We start from the raw sequence: 19762 nt of genomic DNA on the forward strand, positions 1-19762 counted from the left end.
AATGAATTAAACACATGAAAACAGTATATCCTGGATTGGGTTTGTATGAAGCGGGACAGATCCAGAGTCTAGTCTCGGGAGGGGCACTGCCAGAAAATAAGGTGTTGCTTACAGAAATGTATTTAACATATCATACAGTCATAACCTTGTTTAAAACAGTGACACTGTTTTAAAGTGTTGCATGAATCCCAATGCCAGCTTCCCATTTATTTCTACTGAGACACACGGCCGATATATCCCAATATGACATGCTGGTGCGTGTCCCTGAACGCACCCTGCATGCATTCTGGGACCCACACCCACTCACATGACATATTGGGACAGAGTGGCTGTGTGTCTCAGTAGAAATAAATGGGATGCTGGCATCGGGATGCATGTAACACTTTATGCATCCCCAAGCCAGTAGAGACAACCCAGCATGTTAGAAGAATGTCTGCAGCACGCCCTGTGTGAATAATGCCTAAAGATGAATTTTTCTGTCATTCTATATCATCATTATTATCATGATAATCACACAATACAGGTTCTGTGGCTCAACACACCTGAACTGTTTGATTATCATGATGATAATGATGATGATTGATAATTGTAATATGGCACATGGAGGGGGTTAATGTACTCACTGATGTTTTAGTGACCAGTGGCAATTAATTAACCCCTTTAGTAGCAGTGTTTATAAACCTTTTCATTTCATGCTGTAGCATAAAAGGGGTTAATTAACACTGATGGTGCCACTGTCATTAAACACTTCAATACAGAGCACTTAAACCCCCTTCCAGCCCAGGCCATTTTTCAGCTTTCAGCGCTGTCACTCTTTGAATGACAATTGCGCGGGCATTCACTGTAACCATGTGAAATTGTTATAATTTTCTTCACACAAATAGAGCTTTCTTTTGGTGGTATTTAATCACTCCTGGGTTTTTTATTTTTTCCTAAAAAAAAGAAAAAAAAAAGACCAAACATTTTGAAAAAAAACACAATTTCTTAGTTTCTGTCAGTAAATTTTGTAAATAAGTAATTTTTCTCCTTCACTGATGGGCGCTGATGAGGCAGCACTGATAGGATGCACTGATGGGCACTGATGAGGCGGCACTTATGGGCACTGATTAGGTGGCACTGATGAGGAGGCACGAATATGCCGCACTTATGGGCACTGATAGGTGCCAATGATATGTGGCACTGATGAGCACTGATAGGCGGCACTGATGGGTGGCACTGGTGGGCACTAGGCACAGATAGGCGGCACTGGTGGGCACAGATAGGCGGCACTGGTGGGCAAAGATAGGCAGCACTGGTGGGCACAGATAGGCAGCACGGATAGGCAGCACTGATGAACGGCACTGATGGGCATTGATGGGTGGCATTCATGAGCAGCAGTGATGAGCATTGATGGGCAGCAGTGATGGGCATTGATGGTCAGCACTGATGGGCATTGATGGTCAGCACTGATAGCCAGCACTGACTGGTATCACTAATGGCCACTGATTGCTGGCACTTGTGGGCACTGATTGCTGGCACTTGTGGGCACAAATTGGTGGCAATTGTGGGCACTGGTTGGCACTGATTGCTGGCAGTGGTGGGAAATCATTGCTGGCACTGGTGGGTACTTAATTGTAATCAGGGCACTGATGATCAGTGCCCTGATTACATACCTAGCTGTCCCCTGTGAGGAGATGCCGCAGATCGACTCTCCTCTTCTCACACTCTGTCAATTACTGCATCTCCGTGTTTACATGTGACCGGCTGTGATTGGACCCAGCCGATCACATAGTTAAAGAGCCGCGGCCATGGCTCTTTTCACAGGTCAGGGTCACGCCGTGTCCTAGCGAGAGCACTCGTTATGGGAGGCCATCATATGACGTTCACCCAGAATGAGAGCCGCACCGCTCAGCCTTCATTTGACGGTGGGCGTGCGGCAAGTGGTTAATGCAGCACAAAGGGTCTAAATGATACTGATCACTAATACATCAGTGAGTACATTAACCCCCTCCATGTGCCATATTACAATTACCATTGTAAATGATTTAACCCCCCTCCCCTCCCCCAAAGCGTTAACCACTTCACACAGCTAAGACAAGGTGTTAGTTAGGGCATTGTTGTGTTAATGAGTTAAGTGATCACTCATTTGCAGTGCATGTGAGCTCTGGCTACAGGTCCTATCAGCAGCATCTTGTCTTCAATCCCACACTCCCGGCCTCTGAATCGTGACGTCACACCAGCTGGGACTAGGAAGCTCATGTCGGGTGAAGATCACTCCGCCTGACAGGAAGTGAAGTGACACTTGCACCGCTCTGATGCAACTCTGCCAGTAATGTTAGTGTGTAGCAGCGGCCCCGGTGTCACCGCGATCCACACCCCCATAGTGACGCCACACTGGGCCCCTCTAAATGAACTGATGGGGCACAGGGAATATATTTTAGGCCACCTGGGAGCCGGGGGAAGCAGAAATAAAGTCCCCGCAGCTGCATTTAGATGATGCCTCATAACTTAAATCTGGTGAGGTGGCAGAGGGAGAAAGCCTTGGAGTCTGTATTATTTTCTGGGGGGTGCCAATTGCCCCGTTGCCCCCCCCCCCCGGATCCCCCCTGGTATGAAGGCAAAGCAGATATTACTGTTCAGAAAAAATGCACTTCTTCAAAAATGGTTTGAAATAGTCACAATGTTCATAAATACTCAGGGGCATTCTCTAGGAAGATAAACAGCATTTGCACATATATTAAACCCTGATCCTGTTCCCAGTGCCTTGATGTCTATGGTTTTCGTATATAGTGTCATCTTTTGATTCATGGGGCCACCCTACATATATATTACGTGTTATAACAAATTTTGTTGTTGTAGCTGTGTACAAAGGTTTTGGGTTTTGATCTACAGAACATACAAAGCACTAAAATACATATTGTTTTGGGATGGGAAAACGAAACTGATTACTGCTTTCGTAAATCTGCTGATGTAAGTGATCTCTACAATATTTTGTCCCTACAGCTGGTATGATTTCATAACTTTGCCTCACCTCTGCTGACTTATTTAGTGTTTGGATATCCACTTAACGGTTGTGATCTAAGCTGGCTTTTTGCCCAGTGAAACATCCGTGTGAACAAACATGAACTTCCTTCCTGCTCACTTTCATCTATCGGAGAAGCGTTATCAGAAAAAGACTGATGGTTTTCAATACTATCATATAAATGTAATTGTAAAGTAAGACTGTTAAAGGACTGAGAATATGATGGAAGAATTAAATACAAAAGGATGTGGCACCAAGGCAATGCACAAAGTATATACCAAAATGGTAATACTAATCTTACAATACTAAGTATAAAACCACATAAATATAATAGTTACAATTTAAATTGGAAATGCACATATCATACCACTTCTAAAAATGGCATTGGATTTCTTATGATGGAAAAATTGTATAATCTCTGGTCACCATTAATAAAACTGCATATAAAAACATCATTTTGTACAAGTTAAGTGTCGCCCCATCACCTTTTATTAAAGTGTCTCTATTGATCCTTTGATACATCCAAATGTACAGAGGGGGCAAAGTTAAGGTTAATTTTACAAAAAAAAAAAAAAGTTGAGATTCACTTAGTATATCAGCAACCCATATCTCTGGATCTAAGGAGCATTTGGATATTTGGCTGGTTTTGATTGAATATCCCTCCAGTGGTGACAGAGAAAGTTGGTTTTGCTGGCTGTACTTTCTGTTTTGACAACCCAAATTGCCTTGCTTATTGTACTAGTTTTACAAGATATAAAAAATGAGAAAAATATCTCGAACAGTATTACAAACCTGACAGAGGTTCTAAACCTTACTAAACTCTATTTAAAACTAAATTGAGGCTTTGACTGGGGTTGGGCTTTGCAAGGAAAACATTGTTACACAGTGCACCATTTCTTTTTAACTCCATCAAAATAATTTCAATTTTTTGGTATCATTTTTAGATTAAAAAATGGATGCAATTTACAGTGGCTAGCAGTTTTTCACACGTGGATAAGTACTTTTACAATGAAACTTACTAAAGCTACTAAAAAGTTGATTGTTCTTAAAAGTGTATGTGACGTTTTAAGGCTTTAGCAATATTTGTTTCAAGTACAGGAAATCTTTACAGTTAATACTGCAGGAGGAATCAGACATTTTGAACTTTCATAGGGAGATCTTGCTTCAGGAGTGTCCAAGAGAATTAGTAGATAAATTCTACAATGGTGCACACGTTAGCAAAGTATTAGCTTTTGGGGTAAAAGAGTTATCTTTGTGTAGCAAAGTCCCGGGCCCCTGTAGCCCAATGGTGACTTTCAGAGTTAAGGACAGCTGACAGTGTAGAGTGGGTTACAAGGCATGGTGGGTGTAATGCAAGATGCAGAGGTGGTCGCCAGACAATTTTGAATGCAAAGAGATTTATTGTCTCTTAAACAGAACTGTGGGAGAGAGGATTAGGGCCAAGACACCCTTAGGTAGATGCAATGTTAATTGACAGACTCCGAGACTTTTTCAGGTAGACAGCTATACAGGTGAAGGCCTCCAGCCGGACACCACTTCTGTATAGGCAGGATCACTGTCTCCTATGGCAACGATCTTGTAGCTGTTACTAAAGGTATTCAACTATCTGCAACACGAATAGTTCTCTGTACCCCACACTCACTCACTGTGGATCTTCACCCTAACAAGCTCCCAGTCTCTCTCACTAGACTGCAGATCCACTAGCCACTGGATCCCCTGAGCTCTTTCACTGTAGCACTCAATATCTTCCTGAAGCGTCACCCGTGCTTCACTGATGGGTCCCTGGCTGGGCACTCACAGATACTCCTCAAGCTTCACCCCTGCCGATATGTTAGGTCCCTGGCTTGACATTCCACAAGCGTCACCTCTGCTGTCCGGCTGGGTCCCTGACTTGGCACTTGCTGATGCTTTCCCACTTCTTCACCGTCCCCGGTTGGTGAGAAGTCTGCTCTGGTACTGGCCTCAGCTCACTCACTGTGGTCTCCGGTAGCAAGGTGGGTGGTTCCTTTGTGGCGACAGCTTCCCCTCTACCTCCGACCACCTGGGTTCCTGGCGGTGGAACTGTTACTTCTGGTTGGACTACAAGCCCGCAGTCCCAACCCTGAACTACTTCTGGATAGGCTCTCAGATAGCCTAGCAGCCAGATGTCCCCGGGATAGGCCTTAGGTTTCTGGCCTAGGAGCTTGGGGCAATACAACACATGTCCACCCAGACAGCCGTCCAGGTGGCACAGAACCCTGATCACCTGACTCCACCCAAATAAATAGGTTTTCCCAGCAGGCCAAGGGACCCAAGAAAACACCCCATTCATTCCTAATCTATCCTTGCGGTGCCCTTGTCTTATCTAATGTCACCAGATACCCGGCCATCTAGTGACAGAAAAGAGAAGTGCAGCAATTCCAGAATTAGGGCAAAATCAATTGACCTCCTAACAATTGGCCAAGGCAACTATTACCTGGCAAATAAATTTAATAGCAACCCTGCCAAAACATCAGGAAGCTACATCTGTAATGTCTAACGTTACTCTTAGTGTTATTCAAGTCAAAAGTGCAGGGTACAAGACCAAATATCAGCAGGATATTTGTAAAAAATGCAGTTACAGGGGTTGATTTACCAAAACTGAAGAGTGCAACATCTGGTGCAGCTGTGCATGGTAGCCAATCAGCTTCTAACTTCAGCTTGTTCAATTAAGCTTTGGCAACAAAATCTAAAGCTGATTGATTTCTCTGCAGAACTGCAGCAGATTTTGCTCTCTCCAGTTTTACTAAATCAACCCCACAATGAATTTGAAGGATGACTGCTGTCTGTATATATATATGTAATCACCTTCCATCATAATCAAACGGCCATTGTGATAAGAGGCTATACAGCTGACTGGCATAAGGTATCACCTGACTGGATCTTTTCCAGCTTAGCCAGTATGTACACTATGGGGTTGATTTACTAAAACTGGAGAGTGCGAAATCTGGTGCAGCTCTGCATAGAAACCAGCTTTCAGATTTTTTGTCAAAGATTAATTGAACAAAGTTAGGAGCTGATTGGGTACCATGCACAGCAGCACCTGATTTTGCACTCTTCAGTTTTAGTAAATCAACCCCTGCCTCCTCATCGATCTTTTCTAAAACCAAAAGGGCAATGATCACATGTTACCATCTATTAACTTTGCTGGGTAAAACTGACATCGCTGTGAGTTTTCCCATTTACTGTTATTCACACGCTTCTGCTCTTTAGAGTACTCTGCAGCTGTATTGTGAAATACATTCCTGGCAGAAAGATGCTGGTTCCAAGGAGGCAGATGAAGCAAACAGCCAGCCAGCATAAATCTTACCATCATTACAAAGACAGGCAAAGCATGTGACGGTTTAACCTGTGTAGCAGCTGAAAGTGCGGAGACCTTGTCCCTTGTGCAGTAAATTACATTCTAACAGTGATGTTTAACAGGAAAATATGCTGGTTCTTAGCGTATGAACATAAACAATCCCCTTAAGACAAGTAAATGTATGAGAGACAATGTTGTGTAGAAGAAACTCAACATCATAGTCAGGTTATGTGTAGAAGAAACTCAACATCATTATGCTATACAGGTAATACAGACAAGATCACAGATGTTATTATTTGAGCATTCAGTCAGTAAAATATACAGTTAGGTCCATAAATATTGAGACATCGACACAATTCTAATCTTTTTGGCTCTATACACCACCACAATGGATTTGAAATGAAACAAACAAGATGCACTTTAACTGCAGACTTTCAGCTATAATTTGAGGTTATTTACATCCAAATCAGGTGAACGGTGTAGGAATTACAACAGTTTGTATATGTGCCTCCCACTTTTTAAGGGACCAAAAGTAATGGGACAGATTAACAATCATCCATCAAACTTTCACTTTTTAATACTTGGTTGCAAATCCTTTGCAGTCAATTACAGCCTGAAGTCTGGAACACATAGACATCACCAGACGCTGGGTTTCATCCCTCGTGATGCTCTGCCAGGCCTCTACTGCAACTGTCTTCAGTTCCTGCTTGTTCTTGGGGCATTTTCCCTTCAGTTTTGTCCTCAGCAAGTGAAATGCATGCTCAATCGGATTCAGATCAGGTGATTGACTTGGCCATTGCATAACATTCCACTTCTTTCCCTTAAAAAACTCTTTGGTTGCTTTTGCAGTATGCTTTGGGTCATTGTCCATCTGCACTGTGAAGCGCCGTCCAATGAGTTCTGAAGCATTTTGCCGAATACGAGCAGATATTATTGCCCGAAACACTTCAGAATTCATCCTGCTGCATTGGTCAGCAGTCACATCATCAGTAAATACAAGAGAACCAGTTCCATTGGCAGCCATACATGCCCACGCCATGACACTACCACCACCATGCTTCACTGATGAGGTGGTATGCTTTGGATCATCTTGAGCAGTTCCTTTCTTTCTCCATACTCTTCTCTTCCCATGACTCTGGTACAAGTTGATCTTGGTCTCATCTGTCCATAGGATGTTGTTCCAGAACTGTGGAGGCTTTTTTGGATGTTGTTTGGCAAACTCTAATCTGGCCTTCCTGTTTTTGAGGCTCATCAATGGTTTACATCTTGTGGTGAACCCTCTGTATTCACTCTGGTGAAGTCTTCTCTTGATTGTTGACTTTGACACACATACACCTACCTCCTGGAGAGTGTTCTTGATCTGGCCAACTGTTGTGAAGGGTGTTTTCTTCACCAGGGAAATAATTATTTGGTCATCCACCACAGTTGTTTTCTGTGGTCTTCCGGGTCTTTTGGTGTTGCTGAGCTCACCGGTGTGTTCTTTCTTTTTAAGGATATTCCAAACAGTTGATTTGGCCACACCTAAAGTTTTTGCTATCTCTCTGATGGGTTTGTTTTGTTTTTTCAGCCTAATGATGGCTTGCTTCACCGATAGTGACAGCTCTTTGGATCTCATATTGAGAGTTGACAGTAACAGATTCCAAATGCAAATAGCACACTTGAAATGAACTCTGGACTTTTTATCTACTCTTTGTAAATGGGATAATAAGGGAATAACAGACACCTGGCGATGGAACAGCTGAGCAGCCAATTGTCCCATTACTTTTGGTCCCTTAAAAAGTGGGAGGCACATATACAAACTGTTGTAATTCCTACACCGTTCACCTGATTTGGATGTAAATACCCTCAAATTAAAGCTGAAAGTCTGCAGTTAAAGCACATCTTGTTTGTTTCATTTGGTGGTGTATAGAGCCAAAAAGATTAAAATTGTGTTGATGTCCCAATATTTATGGACCTGACTGTAGTTGTTCGTGGTTAAGGCTACCAAAACCTGAGTTTAAAATTCTTCAAAGTGTGGGCTTCTGTAGGCTACTCTTTTTGTACAATTATTGCTCCCCTCACTTGGTAAAGTTTAGTACTATACACAAATGTGATCTGTAGCTCTTTATATTCCATCAATGCTTACTAATCCCAGTCTGGCCTATTTGAAGCCCCTTTCAGGGTTTCTGTATTGTCCCTTTCTTTCATTTCCCAACCCACTATAAATAATTATAAAATGCTATTTTGCCACATTGTTATGTAAATTGTTAATATTTGTGTTACTTTTAACAGTATATCACTTTGTAATCAATTATCCTTTGTAGAAGAAAGATAAAAATATGGCTGTGTGGTGTAAGAATCTTCAGCCAAAAACTGACCAGCATGAAAACAGTGATATTGTCACATTCGTTTTTAGCACTCAGTGCTTGACACAAATATTTTTAATACAGGCCTCAAATGTACCGAGATATGCCCCCTTTGATAAAGGTCCTTTATATAAGCCCTATTATAACCTAATACTGACTCTCCCTAATGCAAACTTACCCCTCATGTTTGCATACTGACCTTTCCTGCGCTGGCATCCTCTACACCAAAAGGTAACAACGAATATACGGTTTTGAATAATATCCTAGATGTGATTGGGCTTCTGTAAGGGCACTAACCCACAAAACTCCACAACTATCTATAGCTCATGGGACTTTTATCGAGCCACAACACCGAGGTAAAATATAAGAAAATGTTTTACATGAAAAAATACATTTATTATTATAAAACACACATCATTATACATGTATATCAACAGTTAAAAAACATCATCAAATGGCATTCAGAAACCTTCAAGTTTGAAAAGACCTGACATCAACATATGACAACTGAGCTGATGCTGTCCATCAATAAAGATGGTCATTGCTTAGATCCTCTATGCGTTTTGTGAGATAAAAACTTGCTTCTTCAGAAGCACACAGGGATATCTGAAGATAAAAGGCATATGAGAGGTTAAACGGCTGACAGCTTAATAGCTGCATACACCAGCTCCTAATAAGTATGTTTCATTTTGTGCTGCACTAAGTCTCCATTATCAACAGCACTAGTCACTTTGTTTTATTGTCTTAATAGACACATCTTTGTTGTTTTAGAGTCTAAGCACAGCAAATTTGCCTTACTTTAGGGATAATAATTGCACCAATAATCAATTGGTTTATTTGTACATTCACCAGGCCATTTTTGTTGTGACTGTTTGGAATTTTTGGTTCTTGTCTTTCATTGAGATCTCTTGGAACGCTTGGAGATCCACATATTGGGCACCTGTCCTTTCCATCTTTCCTGCCTCTCTATGACTCCCGGGTAGAGTCTATTGTGCATCTGGGATGGCCCCCTCATGCACTGTTAAACATTTGGAAGTTTCATCGATTGGATTTTAATTATAAGTTAATCACACTACTTTATATACGTGTAGGTTTTTTGTATAGCTTCCATAACTATGTAAGTTTATAACATCAAGCCTGATGGGGATTTTTTAATTATTATTATTATTATTTTTCCTTTCAACCTCTCATATGCCTTCTATCTTCATATATCCCTGTGTGCTCCTCCTGAGGAAGCAAGTTTCATGAAACGTGTAGAGGATCTAAGCACAGACCATCTTGATTGATGGACAGTGTGACAGACCTAGCCGGGAGAGAGACTTTTGGAGGGGACTGAATTCTGGCCTCTTGCCGATCGATCGCGGGCCCTGGCATTTGGGGGAACGGTGCTCTTGGTGAGCTGTATGCCTGGGGACCCTTGAGGTGGTATTACTGTGGATTCGGGTCCTGGTCCCCCAGGACACACAGACTCTGGGGACCCTGGATTTGCCATATTAGAAATACTGGCTGATTCATAATGCTGGGACAAATACTGTTAGGAGATGCTGATGTCAATTCCAGCCACCTGTCTGTCTGTTGCCTGCTAGAATGTGTATTGTAAATAAATCTAGTATGGGATCTAAGGGTCATTAGATCCCCATTGTTGTTTGTGTTAATTAACTCTGCTATTGTGTGAAGAAGAGTTCGGTGAGGATTTGTGATAATGTTGATTGGGTTTTCTGAGCTACAAGACAGCCAGTCTGGCCTAAAGGTCATGTCTGAGTCATCTAGGCTGTCTAAAGGGATTAGTTAATTAGCCCATGTTAATTAGGTTTCTGGTCACAGGTGTATGTTCAGAGTAATATGAGCAGGAGGTATACACCTCCTCTTTTACTGTATAAAAGAGCCTGTATTCCTTTCAATAAAAGAGATTCCTGTTTGAACTTACATACAGCCTGCCTGGTGTTTGTTCTGAGCTACACAACTGGATTAGAATGGCACATAGCTGTAGTTCTAGTCCCGGAGCATCGGATGACCGAACCATCAGGTGTTGTGATCTGCAATCTGATTCTATAGAGCAGAGGAGTGTCGGGAGAGTGGAACCGAGCGAGCAAGGGGCTCGTTACAGACAGCATCAGCTCAGTTGTCATATGTTGATGTAAGGTCTTTTCAAACTTGAGGGTTTCTGAATGCCATTTAATTATGTTTCTTCAATGTTGATATACACGTATAATGATATGTGTTGTATAATAATATATATATTTTTTCATGTAATAAATTTTCTTATATTTTACCTCAGTGTTGTGGCTCGATAAAAGTCCCATGGGCTACAGATAGTTGTGGTGTATGTACTAACTGAGACACAACCGGTGCCTATCTCATACCAGCATTCTTTTGTATAAAACAATCCCACACAACTATGGTTTGTAGTTTTGTCTATATTGAATTATTAAAATCTGATTCCAATTGTTTACTGTCTCCTTAAAAGCTGCACTCTACGTTGTTTTCATATCAAATTTTAACATGCCAGTCAGAATCATTAATAAATTAGATCTATTTTATTATTTCATAACACTTATTGCAAGCTTGTGTTTTTATAGAAACATTAGCATCATAAATACTGTATATTGCACATCACAAACATCATGAAACCAGAAAATTCATATTCAAATATCTTTCTTTCAGTGGCGGCCCGTCCATAGGGGGCACATGGGCGCCGCCCCCCCCCAGGCAGTCACAAAAAAAAACACAAAACCTTTTTCAATACTGGCCCTTTAAAAAAACAAAAAAAAATAAAAAAGGTCCTTAAGTGCACTATGTTTAGACGCTGGACACAGTGCGACTCCGGACACAGTGCACTTATGGGAAGCGCCACATCTATGCAGTCACAAGATTGCAGACGCGGCACTTCATTTGCGGGCTTTTATCCCGCCTTGTGGCGCTTTCCGAAGCGCCAGTAGCTTCCACTCGGTGCTCGTAGTATCTATTACTACGGCCAGGTGGTTTGATTGACCTCTGAGTTTGATATCACTTCCTGTTTTCTGTCTTCGGAAAGGTTGCTTTCCGAAGCGCCGAGTAGCTTCCACTCGGCGCTCGTAGTATCTATTACTACGGCCAGGTGGTTTGATTGACCTCTGAGTTTGATATCACTTCCTCTCTCCTATTTCGATGTGACACAGGCAAGGCTGCATTTGGTGGACACAGGCTGTATTTGGTGGACACAGGCTGTATTTGGTGGGACACAGGCTGCATTTGGTGGACACAGGCTGTATTTGGTGGACACAGGCTGCATTTGGTGGATACAGGCTGCATTTGGTGGACACAGGCTGCATGTGGTGGGACACAGGCTGCATTTGGTGGGACACAGGCTAGGCTGCATTTGGTGGACACAGGCTGCATGTGGTGGGACACAGGCTGCATGTGGTGGGACACAGGCAGCATTTGGTGAGACACAGGCTGCATTTGGTGGACACAGGCTGCATTTGGTGAGACACAGGCTGCATTTGGTGGACACAGGCTGCATTTGGTGGGACACAGGCTGCATTTGGTGGGACACAGGCTGCATTTTATGGCACACAGGCTGCATGTAAGGACGAAGTCCACTGGGGACACCTGATGGCATCTGGTGGCAGGCGACGTGGCTAGTGACATGCTCAGGGCTCCCAATGATTCTGCATTATGGTGAGTTGAATTATTTAATTTTATATTACTATGTAATAATAGAAATAATGCGCTTCAATCATCCTGACACCATAACAACCATGGTGCCGGGATGATTGAAGTGCTAACACCAGGTGTTTGGAATATCTTTATCTGCTGATTAAACTTTCTAGAATGCACATATTTCTATTGTTGTGTAGGATCTGGGCCTGCTGTCCCTCCATCCCTCTCTCCCTCTCCCTCCATCCCTCGTTCATCTCAGACACTAACTACGCCACCTTAGAGCCACGCCCACTATTTCACTGAAACCACGCCGTTTTCACCAAGTGGGAGGGGTCAAAAGGAAGGGCAGGGTCTGGCGCCCCCATCCTAAAATTTCACCAGCCGCCACTGCTTTCTTTACCTATCGTCGTAAAGTATAACTAAAGGGAAAACTTGTTTTTAGTTTTGGATTGAGGGGAGAGGGATCAGAACATCTGTCCATTTTATTGGTGTCTGTACCCCCATTAGGGAGATTCACCATCTCAATTTTTCCTGTTTAACATTAGCATTAAAAGTAAAAGAAAATCCTGGGGGCCCCAAGAGTATGACACAACTGTTGTACGACTGTCGATCTGACTTTGCCCTGTGACATCGGTTCTAGTTCCATCTAACTTGAATGACCAGGATACGATTTTGCTCTGACTTTGAGATAGTCCGACTTGTCCTTTGACCAATCAGAATAATCCCAGTGTGACATAAATTCCCTTTCCTGCTGCTGTAATCACCATGTTGGATGTTACAAGTTGGGTGCTTAGAACGAGGATCCGACTGATCAGACTTCAATGATATTGAATGGTCTGAAAACAGACCAAAGTCGGACCAAAGTAGTACAGGAACCTTTTTCAAAGTCGGACCGACTTGTGTCAGACCAGTTAAGATGGCTTTCATAGGGAACCATTGATTTGTACACATCATGCGATATGTGCTACCAAATTCGGAGCGTATGTCGCACCAGTCTGGCCTAACTCTATCCAAATTGAAATAAAAAAGATTTGCTTATAGTTCTACTTTAAGTATTTGGACATGCATTTTCCATTTTACTGATCACTCCCTGGCATCATAATAAAAAGAAATAACTAAACAAATGAGAGACGATGATTAAAACCTTATTGCAGCCAAAATCACAAACAGAAAAATCAGCACAAAGGATACAGCTTGCATCAGTAAGATACATCCCTTTTGCTGATTCCTTCTCCATTAGTAAAAATGTTATGTTCTGAAAGATGTTTATCTCTCGTTGTTCTTCCTTTGTTTAATGATGAACAGATGCTTTGAGCATCTAAATGAATCAGTGGCCTCCAGGTAGGCTCTGAGGACTCTGGCAATGTCCAGGGGATGTAGGCCTGCCCCTTGTAACTGGAGAATTTGCAGAACAAGTTAATGATTAACATGAAAAGACAAGATTACCTCTGGAAGAAAACATAGCATGGTTACTAGAACCACCTTGTCTGGGTAAAACACCAGATAGGAATCTTTGTACCCAAGTGCATGCAAACAGAGGTTATTGCAATCAAAAAGGATGCTCTTCAGAGATGGAAGACAAAGACTACATGACTGGAGACATCTAAAAGGCACTCTATGAGATAGTCTAGCACCAGCGGTAACTCCTACTTGGGAAATAAAGTTCTTTTAGGGGGTTTATTAGAGAGGGTTTCTGTCAGAAATTGACATAAGAACTGGTTGCCCACAATAACTTGGTAAATGTTTACAGAGCATACTTCTGCACTTCAAGGGAACTCCGGCTGTGATTCTTCCCCAAGCTGGACTGAAGAAAGGCCAGCACATGCTGAACATGTGGCTCCACAGGGTTGAGCAGGGAACAGGTGCACGATAATACTGGAGATAACAGAGCTGAAGTTCAAAGCAATTGCGATGGATGTTGAATGGTGAACTAGAAATCTTGGGTGCCTTGACCCAATAGGTAGGATCGCCGTGGCCACCACTGGTTAATGCCGGATCTGCTGCTGAACTTAGCTATAAAAGGAATAAGAGGAAGATGGGGTTCAGCTTTCTGTGTCAAAGGGACCCAGATGTCCACAGAGGGAGGAAAGCACACTAGAATATGCCACTGTGCTTATTTAACTATTGGTATCTTAGCTGCTAATGTCCCAATAACTTTGAAGTGTAGGGCTTCTGGCAGGTGAGAAACCAACCCGACTATGGATACTCAATCCCTGATGTTAGGAATCTTCCTACTCACCAGTGAATTGGAAACCTGTATTGTACCCAAGTATTACATGCGGTCTAACTGATTTTGGTTGTGGTTGATGACCCAGCCGAATCTTTCCAGAGTCTGCAGCACCATGTCTCTTTGACACAGAAGCTGACCTGACTGATTAACGAGACAACTGCTAACAGAAGTTCTGAAAATATTTGTGGGGAGGTTAAGAGAGACCAAATGGTAAACACATAAACTGATAATGATAGCCTGCCAGTGCAAATCAAACTTTTGGTGTATTTCCCAAATGGGTTGAAGCATCTTTTAAATCAATGGATAGCATCCAGTTGCCAGGAAGGATCGCCTGTGATATAGCCTTGACACATTCTATCTTGAAGTGTTGAACAAATGTGTTTGTTAAGAACCCAAAATAAATTACCAGTGTAGCAGTACCCTCATAGGGGCTGCTAAGTGATGTGGCCCACCTGTCACCCTGCCCAGCCCAGCATTTACTTCTCAGACACTCCAAGACAATGAACAGTCCATAACATTTATTTTTTTGTATTTTATTGAGGGGATTGAGCTTGGAAGGGGTAAGTGAAGTATGGGATGCCCAATGAAATTGCTAGCACATGCTTGGGGCAAACTATATATACGCCTGTATATACACGCCAATCTACCTCCAGCACAACTCTTGCTGCAGACTATTACTCCTCAGCTCCTCCAGCACTTGCTTGAGCTTCCAGGCACAGCTAGCACCACATGGTTAGGCCTGACACCGGCTCAGCCAGGCCTTAGCAACTGCCTTTTGCAGGCAGGATCTGCGGGCCCCTATAGTGTAGCAATAGAAAGTTTCTGGTGCTAGCTGTTCTAACTTCAGCTACTGAGCCCAGTAACCCATCTTTAGGCCCTGCCAGCCCCCCTGGCTGCAGCTGCCCTTCTCCACGACACCACAGTCCACTCCACTGGCTCTGCACCCATCCCAGGCTGAATTCTCCCAGTCCTCTCAGGTGTGCCTTCCCAGTCCTCCTGACTGTGCGTGTCACTCACCAGCCCTCCTGGCTGCGACCAGTTGTTCCTCTCTCTGGAGACTTGCCCGGCAATGCTCTCTCCTGCTGTCCTCTCTTGCTCCTCCTGTTCCTCCTGTCCAGGATGCCTCCACGATTTCTTGAAGGGCCCTGTCCACACCGAGCCCAGGCCCAAGGTCACCCCCCACCCTCCCAGACTGGGGGGCTCCCTCAAAGGCCCCGACAGCCTAGCATTCCATCTCCACCGCTCTGAACAACTCCAACCCCCCCCAGCTGGGCTTAGCCTTGGTATTTAAGGAGGCCTGCCCCCTGCCAATCCAGTTTGGGGATTGGTCAGGGCTCCTCGAAACACCCCACGCAGCGCCACCTCTCCTCTCCTCTCTTTCTAGAATCTTATAGAAAGAAGAGTGAGGTCTCAGTGATGCTGCCTGTGAGTCACTAGCTGCTACACTGAGCCACTCCCAGCCCAGACCAAAACAAAACAAACAGGCCTGGCTGCCAGCCAGGCCTGCCTAAATTTACCTAATCCTAACCAAAAAATCATCACTCTAGCACCTACCTGCCTAGAGGGTGCTACACCAGTCTCCAGTTTCTAGTCTTCTTCTTTACCAAAAATATCAGAGAGTAAAATCCCCAAAATCTTTAGTCCTGTGGCATGTGAAGAACATCCTATTTTTCCAGAAGTTCTAATAGGTATTCCAGAAGTTTGATAGGTACTTTAGAAAAATGCTTTTCTTGTTTGAATGCCCCCCCAAATTTTGTGGGAATGAATTTGTCTTTTGGTGGGTGATGAAACTGCCACGTTTGACTGGCCAAAATTGACAAACTGGTCTCCAAGGCACAGTTTTGGGCAGCCACATCCTTCAGCCATCCTACTCCTGTCCACCCAAAGTAGAGGACTTTGAGAAAGAAGATTATGTATCACCTCATAACCTCCTAAACTTCCTTCCCAGTTTATAGTTTTCAGCTTCCCTAGAGTGTTCTGAGGGTGTCTTAACTGAAACCTTTTCTGTTTCATCAGATGCATGTTTTGTGGTATCAGCCCTGGCTTGCCACCCATGTTCTTTGATAATGCTTTATGAAGCTTGTTACCAAAGAGTGATTGCCTCCCACAAGAAATCTTACACCACATTTGCTTGGATCCAGGGTCTGCAATCCAGGGTTTAAGTCTAGGGTGCTTCTTGGCTGTAATTGAAAACAGCATAGCGCAAGTTGAAATCAGACTTCAAAAAACTTTGATCCTTCCAGAAAAGTTACTGTATATTCCTTCTCCTTTCCAGACTGGACTACAGCTTCCAAGTTGTCTACCCAGACCTTCACTGCCCTTTCGAGAGCTGTCAGGGCCACGGAAGCGTGACACGCTTCCCCCCCGCAACCCCACTGCCAAATACATCTTTTTCAGACTAAGATCTAGTCTACTATCATAAGATCTCCCTGAATGACACCACGTCCTCCAGTGAGAGAATGACAGATCTTGCAGGTTGCATTGAAGACTTGTCAACTAATGGTGTGCATTTCAAGGTGTTTCATCTCATCCTGTCTAAATTGGTACAGCTTTGTTAGTCAGTTTTGCTTGGAAGCTTTTCTATTGATCTTCCCCCACTAATCTCACACCAGCTTTTTACTTTTCTTCATGAACGAAAAGGTAGACATCTCCCACTGAAAATGCATGTAGAACTTGCTTTGCTTCTTCTGAGCTTTAGGTGACTCTTCCCATTGGATAGTTGCTCAAACTGTTGTCCTTACAAAAGACTGGAAAAGGGCAAATTTGAACCCTCTAGGATTGACTTCTGGTTCTTCAGAGGAGGAACCTGCTGATGAATCAGGATTCTCTTCTTCCTGAAATGCAGGAGGAAAAGAAAATGAGGTGAGGAAGGAGATTGTACTACACCTGCTGTTGTCAGGGCCACTATTCTTGTAAAGTGTTTGCTACTACTTTTGTGTTATCTGCATCCTTTTCTCTGGTCACTTCCAGCTATTTTCACATAGAGCTTTATCCGATATTTCCCATTTCGGACACGCCCAACACTTACTACATGAGCCCAGGCAATTATTTGGTGACTGTAGTCATGACACTGATGGAGAGTTAGACCTTTTACATCCATTAATATTCCACTAACCTTTATCCCAAGCTTCCTCCTTTAGCGGAATGCATGGACTTGTGACCAGGTCACCAGATGCCATCCTGTGAAACAACACAAGATTTTTCTATCTACCCTGTGGTCAGCCTTAGCTTTACTATGACAAGGCAAGGAGATTATCCAAAATGCAGTATGCATAGAGGAGGAAAAATGATGTACACTGGGAGGATTGTTTAATTTATTGATACAATGTATGGTCCCATGAGATAGACTGAACTCTGGAAAAACTGAAAGTCCTCCCCTTGCAATGGGGGCTGCCCTCACACTGCAAAGGTTAACTGCCTATTTAGACTAGGGGACACTAACAGCATCTTAAAGAGGAACTGTACCCTACACCCCCTCCCCCTATTTTTAAAGCCTTGCCTACCTGGTGGTGAGTTCTGATAACTTGATACTCACCCAGCAGATCCAGCTCTGTCCAGCTAAGAGACTTTTCTCTTCTGGCGGCGCTAGGTCCCGCGCTGTTTCGGGTTCAGCCGGCACGCCTTCCAATGACAGGCCCGCCCCCTCCCCCTTTCCTCAAGGAAAGCCTATGCCTCCTGGGATATGTGATGTACATATCCTGGGAGGTACAGCAGGCAGTGTGCACATAATTCGCCTAAGGCGAGTGATGTGCATAGGGAGGCAGAGCAGACTTTATATGGAAAAAAAAAAGAGTTAAGAGAAGAAAAACACTATTCCTGCAGAGGACAGGAGGAGGGGTGGAGAGGCAGAATCGTGCTTGGGAAGCTAAAGGTACACTTTTACTTTCCTGATTTTCTGCTCCCCCCGACAAACGGTATTCCCCATGTTGGCAGTTGGCTGTCCCTCATGGTCCCTGCAATCAGTCTTGATGAAGTCAGAGAACCTTAGACCACCAGAGTGCAGGTCCAGCACTGCATAAGATTCTGCGAGAATGGAGGATCAGATAAGAAAAACTGTTGTACCTTGTCCCGTAGGTATAAACAAGCAGTTAACCCCTGCAATGCAGGCGGGAGTTCAGCTTTTATGGTGGCCATACCATAAAACGCTATAAGCACATAAAAGCGTGTATTAAACAGCTTCAAGATCTGCAAGTAAAAATTCACACTGCCAGTTTTTGTTAGAATGTGCCCGGTTTTGATGTCAGAAGATGTGTAACCGGTTGTAAATGATAATACACTATACCAGTATAGGTTTTCCAAGGACATTATAGTAACAATACCATTCAGAATAATTCTTAACAACCAATTGTTTATAATTTGCAGTAACAGAAGTTGGCTTTCAACCTAACTGAAAAAAGCAGGTTTACTGTGGTTAATGTGCTGCCCTTCTTTCTGAACTGTTTAAAATAAGCCAAATAGTGGTCAGGTTTTTTAGGATTTAAGTCAGCCTGATTTAAAATAAACTGCCACCTGTCACCAGTATGTAATGAATGCAGAGACCTTGTCGGATGTACCAGTTTTAGTTAAGTCTGTTGTCTAGAAGTAGAGGCATTGCAGAGGTACGAAATGAAGCAGCAGGTTATTTGTTTCCAGCAAAACACTTTAAATTTTGGCTGATATCACAATATGGCTGCCTGCCTTTAGTGGCATTTTAAAGAGCACAAGGACATCAGGCAAAAGGAATCTTTACAAATTGGATCTAGAAAGAATAATAAGGTAATTTGTTTGAGTCAGAGTTTTGCTTTTTACTTGTTTGTTAGATTTTCTGTTTTTGCATGACATGGTGATTTTAGAAGGGTACTATATCATCATTAGTGTTCAGTCATCCACTTATTCAGAAGTACACTGTTATGACACATGGTATATTATTTTTGACTGCCTATTTTTTTTTTTTTTTTGGCTAAAATGAAATGGCTTGTTATTTAGGCATGCTTGCAGCGCTGCCTACTACAAGGCTGCTGCTTAGGAAACCATCCATGCACACAATAGGACCATAGGAAAGCCTTCCTTTGACATGTAAATTATGCAGCAGTGTCCTCTGGCCAGCCTGTATGGGATTAGTGCATTGAGTTCCACAGATGTCCTGGAGCTGTACCATTTATTTCAAATTCTTCAACTAGAGGATACCTTCTTTTTTTCATTTCTCTGGTTTTCGCAGAATTAGAGAACATATAAGTGTAAGTATC

At 43.0% G+C, this 19762-nt stretch overlaps 1 protein-coding gene and 1 long non-coding RNA gene across 6 annotated transcripts in view; one reads left to right on the plus strand and one right to left on the minus strand.

The window, feature by feature from the left end:
• The window catches only part of ANKRD6 (ankyrin repeat domain 6), a 345397-nt gene that overhangs the window by 58912 nt on the left and 266723 nt on the right, over nt 1-19762 (plus strand). Inside the window, exon 1 of one of the 5 annotated variants that reach the window (XM_073626932.1) lies at nt 19650-19753. The exons of the other annotated variants lie outside the window; for them this stretch is intronic. The gene's annotated coding sequence lies outside the window, so the exon portion shown is untranslated. Of the gene's footprint in view, nt 1-19649; nt 19754-19762 lie in introns of those variants that run through there. 5 annotated transcript variants of the gene reach the window in all.
• LOC141140113 (uncharacterized) overlaps nt 15169-19762 on the minus strand; it is an 84090-nt gene continuing 79496 nt past the window's right edge. Inside the window, exon 3 of the long non-coding RNA XR_012243895.1 lies at nt 15169-17371. This is a non-coding gene — a long non-coding RNA (uncharacterized lncRNA). The remainder of the gene's footprint in view (nt 17372-19762) is intronic.

The sequence above is a fragment of the Aquarana catesbeiana genome, linkage group LG04 (assembly GCF_042186555.1).
Source record: "Aquarana catesbeiana isolate 2022-GZ linkage group LG04, ASM4218655v1, whole genome shotgun sequence".
NCBI classification, from domain to species: domain Eukaryota; kingdom Metazoa; phylum Chordata; class Amphibia; order Anura; family Ranidae; genus Aquarana; species Aquarana catesbeiana.